Genomic DNA, 26,005 nt, shown 5'->3' with positions numbered 1-26,005 from the left:
ATTTCTTATCATGAAGAAAATTGGCAATACGCAGCTTTATTATTTAGAGAGTTTGTTTTTTAGTGAGTTAAAGATGGATTGAAGTGAACAGAAAGATGAGAGAGGAAGTGTTCCCCACATTAAACACTGCAACAAAATATGTTTTTTGATTTGGCTTGTTTTCCAATATAAAAATGTAAAACTCTTTTAAAACGATGTAAAACATATTTTAGCAACTAAACTGCAGAAGAAAAAAATTGTTATCTGAGAATGTTGAAAATAATATTACAATTTTGATATAAAAATATCTAAAAATCCTTAAAAAAAAAAGATGATTTCACCCGAGAAGCAGCATATAAGATATTTATACTTGCTTTTAGGGAATGAATCTTGAATATAAGTGTATTTAGTCTTTAATGGACTGGCAGAAATATAAACAAGTGAAAAATACACTTATATACAAAATACACTTACTGTATATTTAAGATATATTCTTTAAAGCAAGTCTAAATATCTTATATGTTGCTTCTCAGGTAAATGTATCTTGTTTTAATGATTTTTAGACAATTTTAAATGGAAAACAAGACAAAAACCCTTGATAAAAATAGGATTTCTTTTTCCAGTGAATTTCTTTACTAAAAAGTGTTTTTCCCCCTTTATTTCAGTGAATGTCATTTTGAGGTAATACCACCTTTTAAGTCGGGACACTAGCAGAATAATTGGTTAAGAGCTAATGATTAATCGTTGCAATAATTGCCGAATAGTTGAATAATCATTCTAATAATCGTTAGCTTAATCGATTATCAAAATATTTGTTAGTTGCAGCCCTAAATAAAAAGCACTGTTGAATATAGAGTTGTTTTGGATTAGTAAGATTTTGCAGCACTGTAAATAAAATCGAAATGAATGAACACAATTACAGTATTAATGAAAATAATTGGCAGTTAAAAGTTTTGGCATAATTGTATAACCCTAGTTGAAGGGGCTGAAAGTTGAAAGAAATCAGTTTCTTGATTGAGAATATTAATGGGATTTTAATGTTCACAATCCTACTGATACACTCTATTAGGAGGATACATAGGTCAGGCTGCAGTTATGCTATCTTGTTGGAGTATTTTGAGGGCACTTCATAGCTGGGGTTGTGTAATTCAGCGTAATGCAGTACATTAGGCGAACTCCACCCCCTCATATGCATGGCTCAGTTCACTGAGCTGTGTGATTGAATAAGGATATGAAACGTGGAAAATGCAAGAGGGTAATCCTTTCCTCAGAATACCTGCTTGAATGAATTCGGGCTATGAGGTTCAAATGTGAAGCTAAGCGAACCCTCTGGTGTTCCCGTGTTTAATTGCATGTATCACAGCTCTTAAAATCATGAGAATTACTGTAGAATTGTTGCACATCACATTTAGTGATGCACATTTTGTAAGCGGTGTCAATATAAAGAGTTTTCACACTGACGCTCTTGTTTTCCTGTAACAATACTGTACAACAGGCCCAACAGGAAGTCAGCCATTTTTGATTTTCTGAAAATGACAGGCTGTGAACTTTTAATACTCCTCCTAGGGGATTCATGTGGCTGGCGTTATGCCAAGACATTGTAGATGCTAAATTGAGAACAGATTTTTCTATTTTGAACTGTGTCACCATGGCAAAACAATACATTTGTGGCCAAAAAATCTTCTGTTTGCATTGTGTGATTTTGATCAATTCAGCTGTATGTTTGGTAATGGGGCTGATAACATTAATGCAGCTATTATGGGTCACGGTCATAGTGCCACTAACTGGTATGTACACTACTAGCATGGCACTTTTAAAAGACTTTGAAAATAGCCCTCTTATGTTTACATGAATTTGATATCTTAAATACTGTTGCCATGGAAGTGCATTAATTGTTATTATTCCTTTCTTCCTTTATTTGGGTGTTTTTGAGGCACTTGGCATGCTTAAAATTTCATGAAATGTTGCACACACATCAGAGTCGTCGGCTATTAGGGCTGGGCAAAAGTTGAAGGGGCATGTGGGTGTAGCACCCCCTTTAAAATGGATGTGTAAGACGACCTCTGTAGCACCCATTTAAATAATCCTCCTAGGTGATTCATGAGACTGTCAATCCAATTCAATCCAAACTGACTGACTTCCTGTTGGGCAGAGCTAATGATTGTTAATTTGAAATTTGTCCAGCTTGATGAGAACAATATATGTACTATGTTTGGTGACTGAATGTGAAACTGATCCTACCAGTTTAGTCAAAAGGTTGCTCTATAGAGCCCCCCTCCACACCCATGTGTTAACTTTTGCCCAGGCCTAATGGCCAACGACTCTGATGTGTTTCAAATTTCATGATATTTTAAGCATAACAAGGACACCATTGATGTAAAATTGTGAAAATTCTTGAAAAAATATCTTGAAAAGTGTTTTCATGCAGTGGATCAAATTCTGTAATGTTGTAGTGTATTGGGGTATATTTGACAAACTCAGCCATATGTTTAATAACGCTTATAACATGAATGTGACTATGGTGGGTCACGGACATAGGGCCTCCACCTGGCAACAATTGATGTTCAACGGTATTCCAAAACTTGCCATAATTACACATTTATTTAATTTGCCACACACTTCAAAGTTGTTAACCATTATGTCTGAGCAGACGTTCAGACATGGTGTCTTTCTTGTTTACGTGACCAAACGAATGTGTCCATCATGCATTGTTTTCCGAAAGCCACCGGGTGCAAATGGACCCATCGTGCTTGGGCCTGTCATCGCTGCTTGCAGCTATATTTATTATTATTTTTATATTTATATATAAAGTTTAGTTCAATTTCATCATCAAAATGGTGTCTAATCAATTAATTATTTTAACAAGTGAAAGAAGATCTTTTCAACATGTCATTGCGTGTCAAAACTTTTATTTAATAATAATTATTATTAATACAGTGAATATTATGTTTTACTTTACAGTTGTAATATATTTCTGTCACAATGACTTAAATTTCAGGCATCTAGCTTTTGTTATGAATCGTGCTTTTATTATGACGTGTGCTTTTTGCCTGAACCGTCACTTTTCCAGATAAACAGTTCATGACATGTGGCCCAGTGTGATCATTGAAGGTTTTTAAAGGGGTCATTTCATGAGGAACCAAAATTTCCTTACTGTAAGTTTCACGACTGAAAACTTTCTCCTTTAATAGAAAAAGAGCATTTATTTAAACCAGGTTCTAGAAATGGCTTTTTTGGAATTTGTGGAACTTGTGACCAAATATAACAGTATAATGACTGCCTCCAGCAAGACATCAACGCCTATTTTTCATCATTGCCCTCTTGGTCCCGCACACTGGTGTTCACAGTCAGTCACAGGTGAAGAGGAGAGAGGGCCCGTCATGGGAGATTCATCTACAGCAAAGGGGACTTGCACAGGACACCATGTGCTTATCTGGATTTTTTCTACATTATATGAATGGCTTTGACTATTTTCATGCATCTTGTGCCACTTTTAAAAGATGTAATATCAAGTTCACACTCTAGATAGGAGACCTCCATTGTGTTTCCTGTTGTCTGAAGACGTCCTGGACCGTTTTGCACCCATCTGTGCTGTTTAATTGTTGATCTTTTCTAAGCATGCACTATATGGATGTCTTTGATTGCTTTGATGCGTTTCCGGCGATGTGTGTCACATTTTAAGAGCGGTACAAGTGCAACTTTTAAAAACCGTATTGCTTTTTTGTATTCAGAACATTTCAGCGTGGATTGAGTTTTTGGCTCATATCAGAAAGGATTGCTTGTGAACCACAACAATAATGAAGGATCAAGCATTGCAAAGGAACTGAAAAATGTGGCAGTTAAAAATTACCAGACCCATGAGTAAAAGTTTCATTCACAAATGTTTCAAATGTCATGACAGTTTTATAGTTGCTGTGCTTGTGTGAACATTTTGATACATTCAGATGAAATGTGTTTGGCGTACGTTATGTGTTAACCCTGAAATGTAGTTTTTGAAATTATAATGTGAAGCTTGTTCATTTTCTTCTGATTGAGTTTCAAATATGGCTTTATTTGAGGGACTGCATGAAGTTAGCCAATCAGAACAGTAGGCCTTTACATTGAAGTCTTAAAGGGCCAGATACGTCCAGATATATTTTTAAATTATGACCGTTACGGTGCAAACAAAAAAACTTTACTGACATTATAAGTGGACCTCAGGGAAGATAATAAAATGATAAAAAAAAAAAATAAAAAAAAAAGATTATATCATGACCCCTTTAAGTCACGGCTGAAATCGTATCGGTTTACACTGTCCTTTGAGTCTGACAAATGAAATGTTCTTTATGTTTTAGAGTGTTTGTATTTTAGACTGCTGGTGTTTGTATCTGGTAATTTTGAAATGTTATGTTTAAAATGTGATTACTTTGAAGTACTTTGGTCAACTCTGTTGTTTTAAATGCTATATGACTAAAGTTTAGTTGGAATTAAAGTGCAAATGCTGTGATTTAATTATATAATAGGGTAGAGGTGACCTGCTCCATGTAAAATAAAATGGCTTTTTTACAAATCTGACAGTTCTGACTCCCAAGTTCTAATTGGAGGAACCATATTTGAAGATGATTTAAAATGACTTTAAATTCACATGTGTAACTGCACTTTCTATTTTAATGCGCCAAGTAGGAAGCAACATATGGCAAGTTGATCAGTTATGCTAATTGAATATTAATAGTTTATTCTCATTATCATTAATAATAAATGGATTGTTTATTAAACATGGGTGTCTTTTATCATATAACTGGTACTGGTGGCCTCCTAGAGTATGTACTTGTATTCTGGGATTATAGTTTTTTTTTCTTTCGCTCTCAAGCTAATTTGTGAGAGTGTAGGACCCTATTTAGTGCTCCTGACTGTGTGAGTCTAAAGGGAGCACTATGATGAACTTACACTTCCTGTCTGAGCTCATAGAGGATAGAAAACAATGGATCTCCAGAGATGTGTGAAACAATCCCTTAGACACAGAGAATGACCGATTCTAGTTTGTGTTCTGTTGATTTCTCTCTGTAACAGCCTTTAAATTACTGGGAATTCTACTATAATTTCTGTAACTGCACTAAAATATCTCTAGCAATGCAATATGGCACTAGCAACACCAATATTGACGGTTCGATTCCCAGGGAGCTCTTATACTGAAAGATTACCTTGAATATTCTGAAAGTCACTTTGGAGATGTCTGGCACATGCACTGCAGAATTGTAAATATCGGAAAGTCAATGGTAAGGCTGGGTGGTATGATGTATGTAACGTACAATGGTACAGTAGAAATGTAGAGATACTGCTGTATTATTCATAACACTATAGATATATTTGCACAGTTATCAGTGGGCAGGACCGTTTTACTAGTTTTACTGTTTGTAATTTATCATAAATTTTTATAGTGTTACATAATGTGAAGCAATTTTTGCACTGAAGCCAAACTCTTCATTTGTTATAAACAATCTTACCTTTTGGTTTGCATCCATTAAATTCCAAACAAAACGTTAAAGTACATTTTATTTTAATATTGAATGTTGAATTCACCTGGATTATCCAAAAATAGGCACCACTTGCTTCATAAATGGCAACAAAAATATAAATATTAAGGGTTATCAAGATACCAAAATCTCAGTAGTCTGTATATTATATAATTATATTATATTGTTATATTATCTTTATTCCAGTATTATTAGATAATTTTCGAAATTTGAGACTGACAAAAATGACAGCAAAAATATGTAATATGCTATTCAACGCACTATGTTAATGTATACAATGTATATCAATAATACAAAAAATGTTTCCTTCAAGTGTTTTCATATGTAAACATTCCTTAAGTTTTTGTTTTAAGTAGTTACTCAGGGAAACACTCAAACAATGAACTTTCTATCATCAGTTTTACTCAATCTTCCCATGTTCATATTACACAAAAAATGTAACCAAAGGAACCTAAATTAACTGAGTTAATTGTCAGCTTTACTTTATCCATTTTTGTTGAGACAACATTAATATTTATTGATTGGTTTACTGGAACTGGGCAGACGATTTCTTGTTCCCTGCAAGCTTTGCGTGGGACTCGACAGGGAGAGTAAATGTTAAAACTACGTTTTATTTTACATGCCTTTGCGCAAGATGTAAATGGGGGATATTTGTATGCGTTTACTGTTTTGTTATGGTGACATTTTGAAGTCTTTCTATTATGTTGCAGTTTTGGGCGTTCCCATCAATGTGAAGAGTGGAGCTTGAGCCTACATTTTGAGTTGTTTTCCATTGAGCTATTGCTGCGCTGACCATAGCATAGTGTCCAAGTTGCACTCGGTAGTGCTTCCCACCATTATGTGTTTAGCATGCTAACATTTTCTGCCATAGCTAGTATGTCACTAAAAGAGTTACTAACTTTTTAAGTTATTTTGAGCTGTTTTATGTTCAATTTTGTTGCATTTACTGTACATGATTCAGTTAGGTTTTCTTTAAGTATCTAAGATGAAATTACATGGTGATTTTAATTTAAGAAAACTCCATTAAAACATGTGGAACCACAGGATTGATTCAAGTTCAGCCAAAGAGTACAGTTTTAATAATATAGCACTAATCATAATAAACTAAGAACAGTAATAAAAAACTAAAGTCAATTAAGAACATTGTTTTTTCTTTTGTATATTTGTTGTTTGGTTAATATTAACATAATAGACAGCCACAGGTTTTAATGAGTAAAACATACCTCCCTAACCTAAAACTTTAACTTAAACCTAACCGATAGTAGGGGTGGGTAAAAAAATTTTTTTTCCGATGCATCGCGATTTTCATTTTAACAATTTCGATATCGATTCTTAACCCTCTACTACAATGAGAGGAAATGGCTTGCATTTGCAACCAAATTTTGTGATACAGTATGTGACTAAAATGTATATATTTGGCAACTGTCTAGTAAATGTTCAGATTTCACTCATCAGTGATTTTGTATAGTGGTGTAGAAGTTCTATAGCAAGATCTTTTTACTGTGTGTTGAGTGTAAAAGTCGTTCTGTATAATTTGTGTTTTAGACGTGACCAACTGTCATTCAGTAATGTCTATTTTAAAACCCCTTTCCTTTACAGTCAGTTTTTGATCAAAACCAACAAAAAAATACGAATTTAATTCTGATTATAAATAGCACAGATGAGGTAAAGCCATTTGAGTCATGACAAAGCCATTCGAGTTAACATGCGCTCATATACAGATGCTCTTTACAGAAATGCTGGTTTTCAAGAGACCGTATCAGTGGAGGTGACGTGATGCCATGCGAGGAGCAGACGTGTGAGCAACGAGCTCACACGTTATAATCCGGTGAGATTCGATACACCCAGTTACATAATTGTTCTTTGAGGTAAACATGGCAAAGAAGTCAAATTCCTCAGACTCTTACGTGCTCAAGCTGAAACTTCTGATGGGCCCGCAGACTGGGGACTCTGTTTAAGATTCAAATTCAGCGTCATCTGTCCAAAATGTTTGTGATTCTGACTAAACTTGTTGCCGACTTGGAGGATCTCGCTGTAATGCGTCAATCGTTTATGGCGATGGAAACAAAATTCTCTGAGTTGGTTACAAGAGTGGCAGATGTCAAGAAACGGATTGATTATCTGGAGTCATTGGAAAGGGAATTTTCCGCTAATCCGCATTTTGGAAAAACTGGAAGATCTTGAAAAGATAGGAGCCGAAGAAATAACGTACGGATTGTTGGAATTTCTGAGCATGAAGAAGGCAGAGATATGGTGAAATTCCTGGTTGAGCTCTTCCCGAGTCTGCTCGACATAACAGGCCATAAACTGGAAAGCAAGCGAGCTCACAGATTCCCAGCTCGCAGATCTGCTGATGGAGACCGGCCCGATCCATTCTGGCCAAATTTCTGAGATCATCCGATATAGATCTTGTGTTGTGCGAAGCGAGGAGCAAAGGAAAGCTTTCCTTGTTCCCGGAATTTGCGAATTCGACAAGAGAAACGCAATCAATTCAAGGAGTGTAAGAAACACTTGCATCAACGGAAGATAACATTTGCACTGATGTTTCCGGCCAAACTAAGAATAGATACTGAGGATGGCCGCAAAGTATGTTAGTTTCCCAAATAGCCACTGTCTTTCATAAATACATTTGGAGTTAATAAGTCATTTGATGTTTCTTATGTGAGTGGATTGACTCACCGAACATACACTTGATTGTCTGAGGAAGCTGGGTGTCATTTTTGTTTGCGTTGGTTCCACCTGGCGGCTGGAGTTTGTTTTGTGGAATAACACTGCTTCAAGAAACTTTTGCATTGACGGAGGACCGTGACAAATTATGTCTTTTTATAAAGTTGATGGACTGAGTAAGTCATGGTGCATTTTTTATGCGGCCCCAGAGTGAATTTGACTCTTGACCATTCGAGGAACCGGGATGTCCGTTTTGTTTCTTTTTGTGCTGGTTCGCCTAGCGGCTAGAGTTTGTTTTGTGGAATAACACTCCTTCGGGACAGGAAGGGGGGGAGGGGGGGGTTTGATTGTTGCACTAAGTTGGAATGTGGTCTGTATAATCTTATGTTTGAAGCACAATACATTTTTATTATTATTTAAAAATGTCAAATGTGGATTGTGGATGAGTGGATTGTCTTTATCCATGTGGAATGTGAATGGCTTGGGGCACCCCATAAAAAGAAGGAAGGTTATTTCGTTTCATAAGCATAAGAAATGTGATATCTTACCCCACAGGAAGCTGATAAAATTGGAAAGATATGGGGTGGACATGTTTTCTTTAGTGCTGGCTCAAGTAAGAGTAGAGCAAAATAAACATCTACAATTTAAATGTCTCAAAAAGATTAAAGATAAATTAGAGTCATTATTGTTTTAGCAGAAATTCAGGGACAAAGGTTGGTTTTAGCTCATATTTACACCTGACGCTGATGATCGGGGCTTTTATTGACCTCGAAAGGATGTTGCAAGCTGCTGGCACCCCTTATGATATAAGTAGTAGGGACTATACATTTTTTTCATCAGTCATCAAGATTTATTCTAGAATAGAAAAGTCACTCATTTCATCTGGTGATTGCTCAATTGGAAACATCTTAGTCTCAGATCACACCCTGGTGAATTTAGAGGTGTTGCCACATACAGAGAAAAATATGGTGCTTGTAAAATCTTGATTTCCAACAAGTGTTAAAGACTGAAATCAATGTTTATATGGAGACCAACTGGTCCTCAGTGTCTTCTGTGGGCATGGCTTGGGAGGCAGGTGATTCTTAGGGGCCGGCTCATACAGTATGCCTCATTCATCAAAAAATCCAAAGCGCGAGAACTCGTGGAGTTTGAAGGGAATATTAAAAGTGCAGAGGCAGAGCTGAAGCGCTGAATGATCTGACTGAAATACAGATATATTACTATTTTGTTGCGGAAAGTGGAGTTTTGGTTATTTAGGGCAAGACAGTCATACTTTGAGTATCTATACGGGGGAAAAAGCAGGGAATCTTTTTGGCTAGATCCGTAAAACAGAGAGAGACCTTTAGAACTCCCTAAACTGATGACTGAGCAAAATAATTCTCTTGATTCTGAGATAACCTTGGAGAAGCGTGATGAGGTAATTCCTTACCTAGGCTCTGGGGCCAGATGGCTTTGCTTTTGAATTTTTTAGATCTTATGCTAAAGATTTGGCTTCACTTTTGTTAGAAGTTTGTACGGAAGCATTAAAGAATGGAAAGCTTCCCCCAACCATGACACAAGCCCGGATCAGTCTGATTCTTAAAAAGGGCAAAGATCCAAATGAGTGTATAAGTTACTGTCCAATTTCCCTGATCCAGCTAGATTACAATTTTTAAAAAAAAAAATTTTATTTGGCTAACCGATTAAGTAAAGTTATGACATCTCTTATACATGTAGATCAGGTGGGGTTTATTTGGGGCCGTAGCTCTTCTGATAACATTAGGCTACCACCCCTGGAGTTCGCTAGTTGGCGGAGGATGAATCCCAGCTGCCTCCGCGTCTGAGACCGTCATTCCGCGCATCTTATCACGTGGCTTGCTGAGCGCATTGTCATGGAGACATAGCACGTGGAGGCTTCACACTATCCACCGCGGCATCCACGCTCAACTCACCACGCGCCCCACTAAGAACGAACCACATTATAGCGACCACGAGGAGTTTACCCCATGTGACTCCACCCTCCCTAGCAACCGGGCCAATTTTGATGCTTGGGAGACCTGGCTAGAGTCACTCAGCACGCCCTGGGATTCGTCCTCCGCCAACTGGATTGAGGGGAATCACTACGCGACCATGAGGATTTTAAAGCACATTGGGAATTTGGCATGGCAAATTGGTAGAAAAATGGAAAATTAAAATGAATAGTATTCCAAAATGTAACTACCTGCTACAATCTCTCCCTGTTGGTGTCCCCCTCTCTTATTTCAAGCAATTTGATAGCATAGCAAAGTCCTTCTTTTGGAATGGTAAGCGTCTCAGATTACATTTCAGTAAGCTGCATAGGCCGATTGACAAAGGTGGACTAGGCCTACCCAAGATTTTGTTTTATTATTATGTAGTCAGTCTCAGACATTTGGCTCATTGGTCGCTTCCACCTGAGAGCCCCTCCCTAGTTTTGTATTGAACAAAACATTTTTGTTTATTCTTGCCCCTATTTCACCATTGCAAAGCCTTTCTATGAAACTATTCAGAGAAGTTAATCCTTGTTATTTGTCCACTCGATATGGACAAAAGTGTCCAGAATGTTTAAATCGGACATTTATTTAAAGGTTGCCTCGAGCATATGGCAGAACCCAAGATTGTGTATTAATAAGTCCCCTTTCTGCTGGTCAGAGTGGATTGAGAGGGGGGTTACTACACTTGGTGACTTATATGAGAGTGGAGTGTTGAGATCCTTTGAAAATCTGGTTCAACATTTTGGGATTCACAGATCTCAGTTTTATAGGTATATACAGCTGCGCCACCTGCTCTGTACTATTTTTGGGAGTAGCACATACACCCCTAAAGCGGCAGATACTCTGGGAGAGGTGATTACTGCTTTTGGAAAAGGTCATGAGGTATCAGTGTATTATTCCCTGTTAATTCACAGTCTGGGGGATGGAGCTTTAACTTCTCTCTAGTGATTATGGGAGAAAGATTTCAACTTGGTATTGGAGGAGGGAGTGTGGGCTAGGATTCTTAAAAACGTTAAGTATGCATCTAGAGATGCAAGGGTGCGTCTTATGCAAAATTTTGCATAGATTCTATTGGACCACATCTAGATTGTATATGCTTGGTCTTAAAGACACACCCACCTGCTGGCAGTGCCAATCTGAGGATGGATACATGGCCAATGTTTTTTGGTGGTGTGTCGAGATCCAGAAATTCTGGTTGAAGGTTCAGAATTTTGTGTGTGACATAGTAGACACTCTGGTTTCGTTTTGCCCCTGACTTTGTGTTCTGGGCGATGGGGATGATCATCGATGTGGGGGATAGTCATATAGAGAACTGTGTTCTGACCTGTGTGATGATCGCCAGGCAGGTTATTTTGAGAGGTTGGAGGTCAGCTGGTACGCCCCCATATACGGAGTGGTGCACAGAGATGGGGAGGGTCACGGCTTATGAGGAGGTGTCATTGGGAAGACGGGGTGACTTGGATTTGTTTGTCTGGAAATGGAGCATGTATTTGGAGAATTTGGAGGGCTCTCGGGTGGGGCGTGGAGAGAGTAGTGTAGTATAGTTTTAAGCGAGTATGATTTTATATATGTGCGTGTTTTGCTTTTCTTGCTAAAACTGATACTCGATACTGGTATCAGTTTTAGCACTTGTTCAGCAAATCAGTGTAAACACTTTTAAATAGTACATATTACATATTAAGTGAATAAAGCGCCTCTAGAGTTAATTTCACAAGGAAACTGTAATGAAATGTAGAACGTGGCACATAAAAGTCAGTTTGCAAAAATGTAGTTATAATAACATTCAACCTATGAAACTAGGTTGTAAACATTGCACCCATGCAGAGCAATGGAGTATGACAAAATTATGCCAGTGTAAGTGGTGTTTTCCACCGAGAGTGAAAGTCAATGAAATCGATCGGAATTTTTAAAATAAATATGCTCCCTGCTGGGCGGTGGGTTAATACAAGTGCGTCGGGCAAACATGTTTTTTTTCTGAGTTTAATGACTTCATTAAATTCTGTATGCAGGGCCACTGAGATGAGAGGGCGGCCCCCTCGATCTCTGAACCGCAAACAAAACATCATCAAAATGCATGTGAGCTGCAGCGTTGCTCCCTGCTTCTGTGGGGTTTACACTAATGGAAACCGAGCGAGAGATACAGATCACAGCAGAGCCTAAGGCATGGAACAAGTACATGAATGCAGATGCGTCTAGCTACACAAGCTCAATTTCATGCATTGTCGTGGACTAAAATGTATAAATGCATTCTCTGTATTGCAGCAAGGGGGACAGTGGTAAACCGTCTTCTATGAGCAGTTTCTCTTTCAGGCCAAGTGCTGTCATTATGGAGCATCAGTTTGAGAAGAATCCAGCAAGTTAAAGTTAGTTAAACTGCATCAACGTGTTTATAGCTAGCTACCAGATTAATAACACCGTTGATTGGCACAGATATTTGAAGGTGACTCTGTTGCCCACTTGACCACTGAGATTTGTTACTACCACAGTAATGCAAGTACACACGTTAAGCACAGTACAGATGGGACTGCTCACTAGTATTGCGCTGGCCATAAATCTCTGTTCAGCAGGAGTACTTTTCTAGGGGTGGAGTTTGATCCATGTAAACAGTCCCTTTCTGGTAGACTTGTACATATCATTTAAAAGTCACTGAGTTTACCAGTCATACATGGTCATGACATTGAATAAAACATTACTCAACAACTTCAGCAAGTAATCCTATAACACTTGTCTCATGTTAACACGTATGAGTCTAATTTGTAAAGAAATATTTCGGGTTCAATGCAAATTATGTTCAAACATCAGTATTTGTAGCATAAAGTTACTGCAGAAAATACTGTATATATATTTTTTTCAAATATTATAAAAAATATAGAAATATATGATAAAAATATAATAAAATATTAAATATTCAGTTCTCTTTCAATCAGATTGAGGTCAGGGCTTTGTGATGGCCACTCCAATACCTTGATTTTGTTGTCCTTAAGCCATTTTGCCACAACTTTGAGGTCATGCTTGTGGTCATTATCCATTTGGAAGACCCATTTGCGACTGAGCTTTAACTTCCTGGCTGATGTCTTGAGATGTTGCTTCAATACATCAACATAATTTTCCTTCCTCATGATGCCATCTATTTTGTGAAGTGCACCAGTCCCTCGTGCAGCAAAGCACCCCCACAACATGATGCTTCTACCCCCATGCTTCACGTTTGGGATGGTGTTCTTCAGGTTGTAAGCCTTACCCTTTTTCCTCCAAACATAACGATGGTCATTATGGCCAAAAAGTTAAATTTTTGTTTCATTAGACAGAGGACAAGATCTTTGTCCCCATGTGCAACTTACAAACTGTAGTCTGGCTTTTTTATGTCTGTTTTGGAGCAGTATGTTCTTCCTTACTGAGCAGCCTTTCAGGTTATGTCGATATAGGACTCGTTTTACTGTGGATATAGATACTTGTCTATCAGTTTCCTCCAGCATCTTCACAAGGTCCTTTCTGGGATTGATTTGAACTTTTTGCACCAAACTACTTTCATCTCCAGGAGACAGAATGTGTCTCCTTCCTGAGCGGTATGACGGCTGCATGATCCCATGGTGTTTATACTTGTGTACTATTGTTTGTACAGATGAACGTGGTACATTCAGGCATTTGGAAATTGCTCCCAAAGATGAACCAGACTTGAGTAGGTCCACAATTTGTTTCTGAGGTCATGGCAGATTTCTTTTGATTTTCCAATGATGTCAAGCATAGAGGCACTGAGTTTGAAGGTAGACCTTAAAATTCTTTCACAGTTACACCTCCAATTCAGTACAACTCCAATCAGAAGATAATTGGATAAAGGCTTGACATAATTTTCTGGAATTTTTCAAGCTGTTTAAAGGCACAGTTAACTTAATATATGTCAAATTCGGACCCACTGGAATTGTGATATAGTCAATTAAATGTGAAACAATCTGCCTGTAAACAATTGCTGGAAAAATTACTCGTGTCATGCACAAATATATGCCCTAAACAACTTGTCAAAACTATAGTTTGCTAATATTAAATCTGTGGAGTGGTTAAAACATTAGTTTTAATGACATCAACCTAAGTGTATGTAAACTTCTGACTTCAACTGTATGTGTGCATTAAAGGAAGTCAAAGAAAGACTAGGACACTGGCTGTGGCGTTTTCCTTTCCTCTGTCAGTGTCATTCTCGCCGCTCCCCTCCCCCCCATATCACTGCGATAAGAGAGAATGAGAAGTATGTCTTTCAATTACACACACTGCAGCAATTCACCTGCACCCATAGTTCCCACACTGAACCGAAAGATTGAGAATCAGAAAGCAGTCATGAGAACATTTAGTCTAAGTAGATTTCATTACCTTCTAAACAATTACATTTGTAAAACTGAAGTTTACTTAATCAATTTGAATTCGGACTACATGAATACTCTTTTATAGCATTGATGAAACTTGGCAGGGGATTTCTATTTCTCTGCATGCATTGTAGGGGACTGGATGGGGTGAACACATGCTGAAACTAAGTGTTATTTTATGCATTTTTGAGTAAGATAAGAATAGGAAGAGATATGTTCATGTTTAATGTTGTGTTATATTGGCATTTAAAAGTTATGTTTGTAAGGCTGGAGTTTTTGGAGTTATCATTGTGGTGAAGATTGGCACCTGTTCTTAGGTTGAGGATGGACTCACACTTTCAGTGAAGTTTGATTTGAGTGCTGCTTAGCTCTATGAGCAGTTGCCATGTTAAGTGAATTCCCCCTATGTCTTCTGCTGTGTGTATCGGGACCATCGACATGGGTCCTCTTGGCTTGCATGATAAAGACACCTCGGTCTGTCTACATGGCCTCCAGTCAGTGTGAGGCACTTGCTATGTATCGTTGCCATGCAACAAGCTGTTGGTTTCAACATGTTTTTGAATATGCATGATTCTGGATGCAGTCATCTTTAATATTCATCTTATTCAAAGTATGTGCCATACCAAGATTTCCAGACAGCCTTTTTTTTCTCCCTGCTGGTTTTTATTAATGCCACACAGACAAATATCCCAACTGCCTTGCAGTGTTGTGTGAAATCATACTAGTCTCTTTGACAGCCCTACTAGGCTTTGTAAACTGTAACAAAGTATCTTCTTGTGGGACACTATTGTTTTGCCAATGAGCCTTTTGGAACCGTCTTGAATATGATTTGCTTTGTCCTGTAGAAACACAGCGTATCTGTTGTACTGTGATCATGAAACACCAAGCATGCTGTTACGTGTGTCATTGTGTTTCAATCACAGTTCCTCTACCTCCTTTTCTCAGGGTGTATTCTTTCATTAACACATTACTTGCGTCATATTCATGTGCAAACGCTGCAATATTTCTCATGCTACACCCCCCAGCCACACACACTCGAGTTCTCCTCTGACACCTTATTGACCCGTGTTATATGCTGCATAAGTGCTGAGACTGCAGTATATATGCCAGGGATGGATGAGGTGTAGATAACTGCAGCCTCTATGCACAAATGCTGCAGTCATTTACCCCACAGTCACTCTACTCTCACTTGGAAAAGGGCACTTTGCAGGGACCACTTTGCTCTCAACTCGTCTCCTCCATGTAGGGTTCAACTGGGATTTTGGAGGTGGGGGAACCCCAAAATCTGATGAGATATGACATGTTATCAAACCCCCAAATACTGTAATTCCCCAACAAACATACCCAACCCATGTTAAAACCCTTTGTGATAGTACTAAATACAATCCCAATCCCCATAAAGTTGGGACAGTATGGAACATATTAACAAAATGGAATGATTTGCAAATTCTATTCACCCTGTGCTATTTTAAAAGCACTACAACAACACATTATTTGATGTTTTATGTTGAATGCAATGCGCTCCAAAAAAAGTTGGGACGGTGTAACCACCATTTCTTCTTATAACACTTATTAAGCATTTGGGCACTGAAGACAAGTTTAAGTTTAGCAAGTGGAATTGTCCCTCATTCATCCATAAAGCAGGTCTTTAGCTGCATAATTGTAGGGGGTCTTCGTTGCCCTATGGTGTGCGTCATAATGCACCACACATTCTCAACTGGAGATTGTAATATATATAACGTATATTATTATTATTATTATTATTATTATTATTATTTGCATTTAGCATTGTTGTTGTTTCCCTGCTGTCCGTGGCCCTATCAGAAAAGACCTGTGACCCATATTTTTGGGTCCTGACCCAACAGTTTGAACGGTACTTTTTGAAGTGAATACACATGCTAAATGGAGATAGAATGTGTACAAAATCTGTACCCATTCCATTTACTGTATGCTACAGTAAATGGAATGGGTACAGATTTTGTGGGCTGACAAACAAACTGGCAATTATTTATTCCTTTTCAAATCGAAGGTGCCGAATTGCCATTCTAGATCATTTCGGCCCAGTTTAACCCCTGCTTCCATCCCCCATGTTCCTTCCATCCCCCATGTTCCTGTAACATCCCACGTTGTTCTCTTCCACCCTCTGACACTACAGGTTCTAATTCAGAATTGCGCTAACGACACATTGCTCACCCCAGGCTCACAGTAGCACTATCAGAGATACACACACACAGGATGCTGTCTCATTAATACAGTCCCTGATGCTTCCTCTGTCAGACTCCGCTGTTGGGCTTGAATGTGATCTAATCAACACTTTGGAGGGTAGGAAATCCAAAATAATATCTGCTGTCTGATAATTTCTTTCTTTTTTTACTCCGAATGATTTAGACAAACAGCACTGTTTTAAGTGATTGTCAGTCCTTGAAGCCATCTTCTTTTACACTCACAGAGAAAATAATTATTTGTGAAAATGCTCAATGTAAACAAATATCTCAAATTAATAGTTCACAAAAAGATTATATTATCATTTCTCATCCATCATGTTGTTCCAAATGTTTTCGTAAGTGGAACACAAAAGGTGATTTTTTTTTTTTGAAAGTCATGGTGCCCTTTTCCAAATAATGACAGTGACAAAAAGGGGAAAAAAGCACCATAAAGGTATTATAAAAGTGGTTCATATGACTATATTGTAATATCATAGTTCATTTAGATCCTACCTGTCAGATCGCTATCACTTTGTTTGCTTAACTGAACAGACATTGTATCTAAAAGTAGTTAAACATTTTATGGTGTACCACAAGGTTCAGTGCTTGGCCCTTTGTTGTTTTCCTTGTACCCTTTAGGGGTAGTTTCTTCCAATATATTTCTGTTGATGGTGTCTACAAAAGAGAAATGTAAAGCACATTTTCGGTCACCACGTCATTTCGTGTCGCTTCTATGACACTCTTGTCTCATGTGACAGCTTGCGTACTTGACTGGTTTCCAACCAAGTTCTTCTGAGTTCGAAGCCCAACACTCTTATCAGGTGAGCAACTGTGGAAGATAATCACATTGGAGTAGGTGAGTCTGTAAAACAAGCGTTAAAATTAATCATTTTTCAAATGATGCATTCGAGCAAAAGTGTTTTGATATCATTACATTTTAAGTGTATAACAGTGCAAAAAAATATGTATTTTTATAAAGTCGTCATTCGCCGTTGTAGTCATGATTTGTGTGTAAGTGAATATACCGCAAATATTGATATATTTGAAAAAGAAGTGTTACTATTGGGATACGTCAATATGTTCTCACGGGTGAATTTGACCAGTCCAATTTGGTCCAGTCAAAATGTCCCCTCAAAAGTTGATGCCGGTTGTATTGTTTAAGTACAGGTAATGATTCAGTACCGTAGTATAACAAAGTACCATAGTATTGTCATCTGATACCTTCACTGTAGCGTGGTACCACCAGAGTAAACAATAAACTTTGTTTCAGTATGCTCCTCGTGTGCTGCATGTACCTTGCATGGGTTGATAAGAGACTCTTTTGTTCCGTTTAAGCGTTCTAGAAAAACAGAGAACAGTAGCTGTTAGATTAGACACCCTTCATCTGACACCGCCTTTTAGTACTGCTAAATCAACGGCTCAGATCTCTATGGGTAGTTTAGTTTAAAAATCAACGTGTTCTCTCTCTTTTAAAAGGAGAGCGCAGTGATCACCCAGCAGTGGCACCAGTAAACAGATAAAGTCTTTGTTCGATCTGCTCTAATGACAGAGCCTGGTTTTTTTGGGGAAAGGCTGTCATTTTCAACTGAATTTAAGCATCTGATGCAGTCTTAAAGGAATAGTTTACCACCCCCATCTGCCATTTGTTGAGCTAACAAGATGTCCCACCTCAAAACTCATGCCATCAGATGAGCCAGACATGTTAGGCTGCTCAAACAAAAAGAAGATTTTTCAAAAACGTATCTGTTGCGAACAAACCAGTTGCCACTCAGTAAAACAAATGTAGGTCCCACTTTGTATTAGGTGTCTTTAACTATTAGGTACTGTATTTAAGCATTTGCTTCAATGCACTAATTATGAACATATGTTTTGTTGCATTGTACTTGCATATAACACTAACTAACCATAAGCAACTTGCTGTTTATTTACATCTGTAGTTGCACTGTTAACCTTACATCTAAACCTAACCCTAACCTCTACCCCTAACCCTACTCCTAAACCTACCCGTTCCTCATCCTCTGTAGCAGCAAATGTGAATCTTGTGAAAACAACTTATAGTTACGTAATAAATATACTGTATTATAGGTATTGTAATGTTGGTGCATAGTAGTTAAAAACACATCATGTAAAGTGGGGCCCACATCTTGTTGTTATGCCCAGCTGGATTGCTTGAAGTTGTTCCCATCAAGCAGATAACAGTTCATTTCCTGTTCTCAAATCTCTGAAGCTTTCTAATTAGCAGTGAATGGGTGAAACAGAACTGTGGCACATTGATGCTTGAGATTTAATGATATAGTGGCATCTGTGGAGTATTGTGTAGATAATGGCTGTACAGTCATTTGTTACCATTGCTCGCCCACTCTCTCATAAGCCCGTTGCCTGAGATACAGTCTTTCACTTTATCTTGTCAAACTGTGTTTTCCTTGGCAGTACTTCATCCAGGAGGGGTCTAAAGCATTGCTCAAGTGTTTTGTATTCAAATGGCTCTCCATTTTGTGAGTGTTTGCGGACTTCACTTCAAAATGTTCGAAATGACAACCAAAAGAGAGGTGAACACTACAACCATTGGTATTCATTTAAAAGTGGAAAACGTATCAAGTTATTGCACACTTGTGAGTCTGTAGTGAGGCAGTTTAGACATAATGAGAGATTTCACTCTGCATCATAAAATGTTCCTCCATTCTCTCTGTTACTACATCTCCGTTCTTGTTGCACCATTCAGCATAGAGCACAGAGCTGTTTAAGGAGGTATCCATTGTACACTTTGGTTGCGAAATTGCCAAAGTAGTCATTACTTAGATTAGGTCTGTAAGTATTTACATCTTAGTACAGATAAGTACAATTAACAAATTGTGAAATGTGTCAATTACAGCATTTTATTTATGTGGACACCCATTGCGCAGAAATTTTACAACGTATCTCTTGACGGTGGTTAAGCATTGAATCAATTATGCAGAGTATGAGCAAATTAAAGCTTTCAAATGCCCCAGACAAAATAAATACCAATATATTGCACATATTTCAGGTGCGTTCTTGCGCTACTGTGACGGTAACAAACTTCAGTATCCAAGGGGGCGATAGTTACCTTCAGATTTCTGTGACATTAACCTCATGTTTTTTTTTTTATTATTCAGGTAGTTAGCTTTAAACATGTCAACAGCAGGATTCTCTTCAATACGTTTCTCAGCCATGACCGTAATTGTCCTGAAAGAGAAAACTGACTGTTGAAGAAGACTGTTTACACTAATGTATCCCTTTGCATCCCTTGCAATAATGCTGAAAATGCATTGCGTACTTGCATTTCTGAATGTAATGATACATGCACTCGAGTTCACGTAGATTAAAGCGTTTGCGTTCACATACTTGTATGCATGTTTCAGGCCTTGTTATTATACAAGTTGTTGTTGCTCTACTTTTATAGCTACACTATGCAACGTTGTAGTTGCATAGTGTAATGCCAAGACATTATATTCATTACATAGTGTAATGGTTTTCAATGCTTTGGAGTTGTTGGAGGTACAAAGAGTATTTAAATAATATTTCAAGTCTTATAATAGTGCAAATAGGGGCTTTATAGACATAAATTTACACTTATGTATTAAAAACTTGGCAAGAAAAATAAACAGATTAATCAGAAAATATTAACTTAAGTTATCAAATCTGTGAAAACCAAATAAAACATCTTTATAAAGCAAAGAAAAACTAGTTAAAATAGAGGTACGTACAAACGAACAAACTTTTCATCTACAGCATTACAGGAGCTAAGTGGATCTGTTTCAGGGAGCATGTTTCTTAAATAAAGATTGACTGTGTAAAAACGGTGTAACAGTTTAAAGGACGCCTCCTTAACCTCGTTGGTAATTAAATATGCATGAGGTAAAGACCGTACGACCTGCGTCAGACATGCTTGTGTCGCGTCTCGGGTGTGTTGCGTCATAAAAATAAAATGTTTAGGTCACTGTGTCGAGTTAAATATAGTTTAATACTCAATCTTTAAACACATCTTAAGATCCCTTAAAGATCGCATTTGCGCTCCAAGTGTTTTGAACGCAAGAAATTGTTTTCTTCACTGTATAAACTGTGCGTTGCTCACACAGCTGGAATTTCAATTACTGCCCTCTGGAGTAAACAGGTGGTACTACAAGCTTAAGCATTGCGATTAAAGTGCGTTAATTTTTTTAACGCTTTAATTTTTGTCAAATTAATCGCACGTTATTAACGCATTAAATCGACAGCCCTAGTTTAAACATTTATAACTGATTAAATACTTTGAGGGAGATAGACAACACTCTTAATTATATTTGAATATGATTATTCAAGCGTTTTAACCATGACACAATACATATTAATGTTGGTATTGTACTACACACCAATACAAGAGGTGTAACTCATGAAATGACTTATATTAATTCATTTCAAGAAATTAATTAATTAATTTTTATATTACAATCTACAGCCTCCGTGGACAATACAAGTGAACCGTAATACTATAATAGTAGGTCTATGTAGTATAAAAACACAAGCCGAGGATTTTAAAATGATGAAATATACTTTATTGAACATATCAACAAAATGAAGAAATATGCAATAAAACACTTACAATTAGAGATGCAGCGATACCACTTTGTTTGTGTAAGAATGCTATAAATTGTTATTTAAAAAGCTATTGCATGTCTTCAGGTGGCTTTGAATAAAATGCACGAGCCATAAGGACTACTTTAATGATGCCTTTATGGTTCTTTTATGTCAGTTTTGGACCTTGACAGTTACGAACATGATTAACACATGGTATACGATTTGGTTCGGGGTAGTCAAACTGCAGCAATGTTATAAAGTACTCAGGTGTCATGAATTTTTGTCAACATGTTACAATAAATTCACTGTAAAAACAAAACTTAAAAACACATTGTGATCCAAATCAGTAGGAGTGTCTTACATCTAATGGAAAAAGATTCATGTATTTTATTTTTCCATTGTATGGAAAAAGGTGCAATAAAAGTGAATGGTGACTGAGTTTAATCTACCTAAAATCTCCTTTTGTACTCCATGATATTATTCATTGTGAAATTTGTACTTAAAGATATCTAAACATATATTATATTTTGCATAATAGAGGGATAATTGATAAAGCAACGGCCTATCAATATTCCAGAACACCCTGGCAACCACCCACAACATGTCTTTGAGTTGCTAGGATGGTGAACCTGGCAGTTTAACACGGGCAAGCATCACTCACGTTTACTTCCGACATGCTGTTGACACATGAGAGTCAGTGTGCTGCAGTACATGCACGTCTCTGCACTCATAATTGAAGTCTTTCTTTAGTGTTCCTGAGAGAGCGCAAGAGCGAGCGTTTTTTCCAGTATCAACAAAACCACAGTTTTCTCTCCCCAGCACAATCAGGGCAGTCCTCAAGAGCTCTCCAAGAACAGGGACTAATGACACGCCATTAAATAACTTAATTCCCATGAAATGCATTCATTCTCAAGGTAACCAAGCTGTTCTGTGGTTAAAACGAGTCACACTCAAAAGAACAAAACAAAAAAACAACTCAAGTTTGCTACTGAAGACGACTGAGCAGTTATCCGGGGAATGTGCAAGGCGCTCTTTTCTGTGGCCCGTCTCTATTTATTTATTTCTAATATGCTTTTTCACTCTGTTCTCTTTTAATGTGTCTCTCATGCAGTTTGTCCATCATGAAGTCTGTATCTTAAGTGTTTTGCCTTTCAAAGGATTAGTCTTGTCTTTCCAAACCTGTATGTCAAAATTTGATTTTATACAGAGTATTAGGGACTGACAGCTTCAGTTTCCTCCGCATTCATTACATCATTACATTAAAAAACATCTTATATTGTGTGCTACGAAAGAGTCACACAGGTTTGGAACAACATGAACAGCATAATTTTGGGGTGAACTATCCTTTTTAGGTATATCGAAAGCATCTGTAATATGCGATCAATTACCACAGACAATAATTTTGACTCCTTCAATTTTAAAAAACAAATTCAAAAGAACCATTTTGTTTTGAAATCGGACAACACTGGTCATGCTGTTAGATTAATACTGAAGATTCAAAAGAACCGGCTCATGAGAGTCATTTGTTTTGAAATCGGACAACACTGTTCATGCTGTTAGATTAATACTGAAGATTCAAAAGAACCGGCTCATGAGAGTCATTTGTTTTGAAATCGGACAACACTGTTCATGTTGTTTGATTAATACTGAAGATTCAAAAGAACCGTCTCAGGAGAGTCATTTGTTTTGGAATCGGACTACACTGTTCATGCTGTTAGATTAATACTGAAGATTCAAAAGAACCGGCTCATGAGAGTCTTGAAATCGGACAACACTGTTCATGTTGTTTGATTAATACTGAAGATTCAAAAGAACCGGCTCATGAGAGTCTTGAAATCGGACAACACTGTTCATGTTGTTTGATTAATACTGAAGATTCAAAAGAACCGGCTCATGAGAGTCATTTGTTTTGAAATCGGACAACACTGGTCATGCTGTTAGATTAATACTGAAGATTCAAAAGAACCGGCTCATGAGAGTCATTTGTTTTGAAATCGGACAACACTGTTCATGTTGTTTGATTAATACTGAAGATTCAAAAGAACCGGCTCATGAGAGTCATTTGTTTTGAAATCGGACAACACTGTTCATGTTGTTTGATTAATACTGAAGATTCAAAAGAACCGGCTCATGAGAGTCATTTGTTTTGAAATCGGACAACATTGTTCATGTTATTTGATTAATACTAAAGATTCAAAAGCACTGGCACACAAAAGTCTTTCAGAAATCAGACTACACTAGATGTGCTATTGATTCAAAAGAAATGGATCATTTGAGTCATTCATTCAGGAGTTGGACTACGCTGGTCACACTTGATTGATTAATAGTGTAGATTCAAATGAACCGACTCATAAGATTCATTCGAAAAGGAATCAGACTACACAGGACGTGCGAGTTATGTTTCGTGCTATAGATTCAAATAACCGGCTCATAAGAGTCTTTTTTTTTTCAGGAATCAATCTTCACTGTTCACACTGTAAATTCAATAGGACCGGTTGATAGTCATTCATTCGAGAGACTAAAAAAACTTGTCTTGACTTACCGTTTCATGCTGTTGATTCAAAAGAACCCTCTCATACAGTAAGGAATCATACTACATTAGACGTGCTTTAGATTTAAAAGAAACGGCTCATAACGAGTCATTCATTTTGTAATCAGTCTACACTGGATGCGCTGTGTTTCATGCTGTAGATTCAGCAGCAAGGCAGCACTATAGGAAACACTGTGATTACTATAGTGCAGTATCCTGTTCTCTAATGTGGAAAATTGCAAGTACAGGAACCTTTAACGGTATATATTTTTAAGAGAGAAACTTGCAAGAACTCTCTTCTGTGTTCCTGTCTCATTTATTTATTTTGAAAAGGCTATTTACACCGAACTCTTTTAATGTGCCTCTCATGCAGTCTGTCCGTACTCTCATGTCTCCCCGTGCCTGTCCTTCACACATACAGTGAAAGTGGGGACAATTAATTATTCAGCACCACTTGAACCCCCCTAGCATAGCAGCTCTCATTTGCTCGCTGTTTCTGCTGCTTTAATTGGTTTTGAGGATAACAATGAGGACAATATCTCATTAATCGAACAAAGCGCTGCAGTTTCATAAAAAGCTCTGATGAATAAAGAGGTGAAAGTGAACATGACGTGCTTCACGTTCGAGATATTGTTAAACATTATGATAGTTGTTAGTTCGTAGCACACAGTGGTCATACTTGTGGTCTGATTTAAGCATTTGAAGTGTGTCTTTATGGCTGTTCGTGAAATGTGAGCCAAATACTTCAGAGATAAATACAAAAGTTAAAGGTTTATTTGTATTTTTTTATGTTTAAATTCTTTTTCCTATATCAGCTTGTGGATAGACTATGCTATACTATGGATAAACTATAATTAAGCCATTCGTTGGTTGATTCCCATGAAATATGTAAAGAGTGCGGCTGGTGCATTGTCAAACTTTACCCTGTTTGTTTGAGTATTTCTACCAGCCCGGCAAAGAGAAAGTCATAATCTGTTCATCTTGAAGGTTTTGAAATGAGAAATACATAACATCTTACCATTGATATATATAAATAAAACAGTATTATCTGCAGGAGACTTGGCTTGTGTCACTGGCTTGATATGGATCTTTGCATTTCTCCAATGTGGCAGTTGTTGGGTTTGAGGCAGAGTTGAACAGGAGCCTGGAGCCTGATCTGCTCACATAGATAAGCAGCTGTCACAGCTGTCATGCACTCAGATACTTCCGGAAGTTTCTACAACTATGGGAAATGTCATGTCCGAAGGGATGATTTTTCTTAAAACTAACAGATCTCAACAATATGTTTGCTATATGAAGGTCACATTAAAACTGCCTTGGAAAATTTTTACCAGGCCAACTTTATTTATTTTTTTGTTACTTTTCAAATGCCTTATGCATAATGTTTTAGCCTTGTCCCAGACCCAGACTTTTAATATTAAAATATGATAATCCTCTATAAAAATACAAATAATGACATGTTTAAAATTATGATAAATAGTTTTCAGAAATGTAACCAGTATTTTTCCCCACTAGTTTTGGCTAAAATTGGCATATGTAAATTTTCAGGAGGTACACATCTCAGCACAGAAATAGATTTTTTGAACTAGTGCAGCTAGATTAATGTTACATTTAACATGATGGTAATTTAAGTGCAGCCTGACCACTCATTACTCCGAACTCCACAGAATCATGAGTGCAGTGTGTTATATGAGATGACAGAGCAGAGCACTAAGCCACTGTGAAGCGCAAAGCACATGTAGACTATATAGTTGTGTAATTAAGTCACAGCAAACGTGCATTCATTATAACACCGGGCCATGTAGCGAACTGTTTATCTGAAGGTGTGAAGCTTCCGTCAAAAATGCACATCAGCATAAAATTTCATATATTTTATAAAAAATAAAAGCATGATTCAAAATGAAAGCCTGAACCTGAAAAAAGTGTGACAGAAATATATTAAAAATGTATAGTAAAATGTAATATTCACTGTAGTAGTAATAATTAATTAATTAATAACTGTTTGTAAGCTGTAATAGCTGTTTGGTACAAAACAAAATGCAAAGGTATGTTGATATATTAATGTTATATTTTCATTTTTTTAAAGTTTAAGGAATTAAATTATGTTTTTGCTGCAGGTAAATGTGAATATAAATAGTGAGTAAATGTGGAATACAGTTGTATTTAGATATCTTGTTTACTTGGTGTTATCTTG

At 37.2% G+C, this 26,005-nt stretch overlaps 1 protein-coding gene across 1 annotated transcript in view; it reads left to right on the top strand.

Annotated features, from left to right (window-relative positions):
* The window catches only part of LOC127647886 (cytoplasmic phosphatidylinositol transfer protein 1-like), a 122,825-nt gene that overhangs the window by 47,076 nt on the left and 49,744 nt on the right, over window positions 1-26,005 (top strand). The window lies entirely within an intron of this gene.

The sequence above is a fragment of the Xyrauchen texanus genome, chromosome 8 (assembly GCF_025860055.1).
Source record: "Xyrauchen texanus isolate HMW12.3.18 chromosome 8, RBS_HiC_50CHRs, whole genome shotgun sequence".
NCBI lineage: Eukaryota > Metazoa > Chordata > Actinopteri > Cypriniformes > Catostomidae > Xyrauchen > Xyrauchen texanus.
Note: the sequence above shows the minus strand (reverse complement) of the source record. Positions and strands in the feature narration are given on the sequence as shown.